General features: G+C 59.3%; 1 protein-coding gene across 3 annotated transcripts in view; it reads left to right on the top strand.

Moving 5' to 3' along the window:
* Window positions 1-509: 509 nt before the first annotated feature.
* PACSIN1 (protein kinase C and casein kinase substrate in neurons 1) overlaps window positions 510-4,263 on the top strand; it is a 49,506-nt gene continuing 45,752 nt past the window's right edge. For all 3 annotated transcript variants that reach the window (XM_077754741.1, XM_077754743.1, XM_077754742.1), the window contains exons 1-2: window positions 510-602; window positions 904-1,043. The gene's annotated coding sequence lies outside the window, so the exon portion shown is untranslated. The remainder of the gene's footprint in view (window positions 603-903; window positions 1,044-4,263) is intronic.

Below are 4,263 nucleotides of genomic sequence, written 5' to 3'. Positions count from 1 at the left end.
ATATTTATTATATTCAGCATTTTTCCCCCTCACCAATGCTCTGCCTGAGGGCAGAGACTTGGTCTGTTTTGCACTGGGGGTGGGTTGGGGGGCATCCCCAGCGGTGCCTGGCACACGATAGGCTCTCCAGAGATTGGTATGGAATAAATCATCAGCCCCTGCCTCTACCTACAGTGAAGAGAGCTGCCCCAGTCTCCCTGCAGTGGCCACGCTCCCGGAAACATTCCTGGTTCAGGGCCAGAAGAGTGAGGGGTCAAGGCAAAGCCGGAGGGGTTTACAACAAGCCCCGCCCCCCAGCCCAGCCCCGCGGAGATGCCGAGGGTCTATCCTGGTGACAGCAGGTCCAGCAGGAACTAGGGTACGAGGTTTAATGGCTGCCCCGTGGGGTCAATGGGGCACTTCTGGGCGAAGGTATGTGGGGGCAGGGACGGAGGGGATGGGGAGGAGCGGCCGTCCCTCACGCGCGCGCGCGCGCGCACACACACACACACACACACACACTCACCGTACAGGCACTCGCTTGTACCAGGACACGTAGGATTAGGAGAGGCCAGAAACCAACAGACAGACGGACGGTCAGGGCCGGAAGAATGTCCCAGAAGGTGTGGGAAGGGCAATGAGGGGGAGCGGCGCGACGCCCCCGGCTCCGGAGAGCCCTTGCAGGGGGACTGGGGCGACGAGGGNCCCAGAACTGGGGGAGCCGCACCCCCACCTCCCGCGCCTGCTAAGCCTGGAGCTGCCTCCTCAGCAGCCGCGGCGCTGCCACCTGCGCAGGCACCGCGCCGCCCTGCGCCGAGCTGCCATTGGCTCGCTAAAAATGCCTCTCTAATCTGCGCCCATCTGTGCACGCCTCCTCCTTCCTCCCCCCGCCTCCTCGGCTCTGACCTTCCTCCTTCCCCGCAGCCCGGCGCGGTCCGGACAGACGCGGCGGCGGCGGCGCAGCCTCCTCTTCCCCCGGGAAGCCGTCCGGGCTTGAGGACGGGCCCAGACGCCCCGCTCTGCCCGGTGGCGCCGCCGATGGTGCCGGGCACTCCAGCCCCCAGGTAGGGGGTCTAGCCCTGGGATAGAGGGTGCGGAGGGAGGGGGCCAGTTAGGGATGCGGGTCTGTGGTGGGCGCAGAGGCTGATACCTCGGGGGGGTTGGGCAGTTCACCTGGAGGGAGGGGGGCGCGCGCGGAGGCTGCTTGGCAGGCACCGGGGCTGGCGGGCATCACCCCGGCAATGCCAGGATGCCCCTGCGCCCGGCTTGTTGGGAAAGGCAGCTGGCAGCGGAGGCCTTTACCCTGGGGAAAAGGCAGGGATTAGGTTCCTTNTTCTTCTCTCTATCCCTTCCCCCATAGCTGGGATTGGGGGGCGGGGGGGGCGGGGAGAGGAGAAGGAGGTGATGCTAAATAGCCCGCAAATACAGCTGAAGCCGAAGCCTTGGTCTTTCTGACACTGCTCTCCTCCCCACCCCCCAGGCCACTTGCTGCCTGTTGGAACCCTCTCCCTCTTATGTTTGCCTTAGGAGGGCATGAAAGGATTAAAAGGTCGTCAGGGTGTGAGGGACCCAGTGGCAAACCCCAGAGCTTGGCCAGACCCAGCTTCAAGCCCCACCTGCCCCCTACCCGCCCCCCCAGCCCAGCACCCCACGTGCAGTGGCACATGTGGCCGCTTTTCTCTGGGCACGACCATAAATAACCTACATTGGCCTGGCTCTGGCACAGCCGGGGGGCAAAGAGAACTGTCTGTCAATGATTTTGGAGGTTCTGTGCCTTACCCACCTGACCTTCGCATCACACGCACATCCCCGCTCACAACCCACCCCCCTCCAGGAAGCTCCCTGCTACGGCAGGTGAGATCCTTGCCTCCCTCCTGCATTCCTCACCTAGTCTGCCTTGTGCTTTAGTTATTTACGTCTAGTCTGTTGCCCTCTAGACCAGAAGTGCCTTCAGGGTAGGAATCTGATTCACTTCTGTCACTGACCCTGAACCTGACCAGGGTCTGGCACCAAGTAAGCGTGTGTAGATGAGTGAATGGATGAATTTGGACTGTGGGAAGTAGCCCGCAACCTGAAGCTGGGGAGTGAGCCTCCGCTTGGGCTTCCTTCCCATCCTCCAGGACCAAGAGCCACCAAAATCAGTCCCATTCTGGCCCTTCCTGGCCCTGCAACTGATGGGCAGTGATGACCTTTGGAGATGAATGTCACAGTCCTGATGGCTTCAGAGGGTCATTTTGGGCCTCTGCTTTGAGTGCCCTGGCCTAATCTAGGCTCGGTAGAAGGTCCGGTGCAGGTGTGACTTTCCTCAGGCCCCTGGGTTGGCATTTTCTTCCTGGGGTGCTCAGCCCAGACCAGGGGTCTCTGTCTCAGCCCTTGGGAGAGTCCTGGTCAGCATCAGGGAGTTTGGGAAGCCCCAAGCCAGGCCATCTTTAGCTTCTGTGGTCCTCCTAGCAGGCTCAGAGCAAATCTCATGACTCCATTGTGTGGAGGAGGAAACCCAGGCCAGAAGAAGAGGCCAAGGGTTTGGGGGTCTGTGATCGATGTGGACATTTGCAGAGTTTTTTTCTGGCCCTTGTTGCTCCTTGGACAGCCAAGCCGTCTGCAAGATGTTCTTGTTCTGGCCTTGCAGGGGGGGAGACTGAGGCCCAGAGAAGGTCAGCAGCAGAGCCTATGGCACTCAGTTCCTGGCTCCAAGTCCAGTGCTCTCTCCACTGGGCTCGAGGGAGCTGGGGTGAGCCCCCAGATGCAGGTCAGAGAGTGATTGTTCTAGAACCCAAAGGTTTGCTCTCCCTGACTATCTTGGCCCCTAGTAATGGAGAGAGTAAGGGAGCGTGGAGGGGTGCGGTGCTGCAGGGATACAGGGAGGCGAGTGGGGGGGGTGTTGGTGCCATCAAGGGGTTGGCCCTGGGGAGTTCTTGAGAAGAGGGGTGCAGTAATAACAGTAGAAACTAACAGCACACAGCCTCCATCGTGTGCCAGGCCTTTTCCAACTATTAACTAATTCAGTCCTCTCCGTAGCCCAATGAAGTAGGTACCTTATTATCCCCATTTTACAGAAGGGGAGACTGAGGCACAGAGAAGTGATCTGTCCAAGAGCACCCAGTTTGGAAGTGGAGGAGCTCGGATTTGAACGCTGGCCCCAGTATCCCTGTTCTTAACCCGTATTGCCTCCTGCAAGGCAGGAGGGCTGTGGAGCTGGCTGCTGGGGGCTTGCTGTCTCCATGGAGATGTAGGTTTCAGGTACTCAGTGGCTAAAGTTCACGCCTGGTGGGTGGGAGGCGCATGATCATGATTAAGTGTGACTGGGGGGTGTGGCTGCTGAGAATGCTAACGAATCTCAAGGAGCAGGAGCACCACCTTTGTAGGATGCACCCGCTGACCCCGCTCCGCATCCCTCGAGGGCTCTCCATTGCCCTGAGGACAGAGGGCAGTGTCCTAAAAGTGACCCCGTCGCCCTCCCCGAGCCTGTGTTTCCTCTTTCTTTTCACCCTCCCTGTGCCCTCCAGCTGCTCTGAACTGCCTGCAGTTCCTCAAATAAGTCATGCTTCTCTCACCTGCAGGCCTGTGCACAGGCTGTTCCCCCAGCAGAACACTCTCCCTCCTCCTCCCTACACATTCCTTCTCACCCTGGGGTGGCTGAGACTTCTGTTCATCCCAGAAGCTTCTCTCCCTGGGCCTGCTGCTCAGCACCCCCTCCCCCACAGCCCCCTGGGGTCATTTGGTTGTTGCCCCTCCTCCCACCCCCAAAGGCTATGAAGTCCAAGGCGGCAGGGCCTGTGTCCTGTTCCCAGTGTCCCCAGTGCCTGGCACCGGTGGCCCTAGCTCCTTTGTAGAATGAGTGACTGTGGCCCCAATACGTACAGGCATTTTTCTTCCTCCCCTCTGGAGTTGAGGAAACCACTCATAAATTTGCATATAGCCCCACAGCAAGGATCAGCTGGTGGTAGAAAGCCTTCGGGAGACGTGAAAGGGCCTGTGGACCTGGTGGGACAGGGGAGAGAGCATTTGGGGTGGGGGAGTTCACCGATTTGGGGGGAGGCTTCCTAGGGAAACAGGTGCTTGGTTTGGTTTTCCATTTTTCTTAAAAAAAAAAAGCTTTTATTTTCTTATCCCCAAAATAATATTTGCTTGTTGTGGACAGTGTAGAATGTACTGGAAAGACAAGTAAACTCCATTAGCCAGCACCAGAGCCGCCCGATGTAGGCAGTTTGGGGCTGGTTTCCTGCCAGGGGGCAGCGGACTGGGGCAGGGGTGGGAGGAAGTGGGGACTGAGGACTGGAAGGG

Source organism: Crocuta crocuta, unplaced genomic scaffold (assembly GCF_008692635.1).
Source record: "Crocuta crocuta isolate KB4526 unplaced genomic scaffold, BGI_CrCroc_1.0 scaffold132, whole genome shotgun sequence".
Taxonomy (NCBI): domain Eukaryota; kingdom Metazoa; phylum Chordata; class Mammalia; order Carnivora; family Hyaenidae; genus Crocuta; species Crocuta crocuta.
Note: the sequence above shows the minus strand (reverse complement) of the source record. Positions and strands in the feature narration are given on the sequence as shown.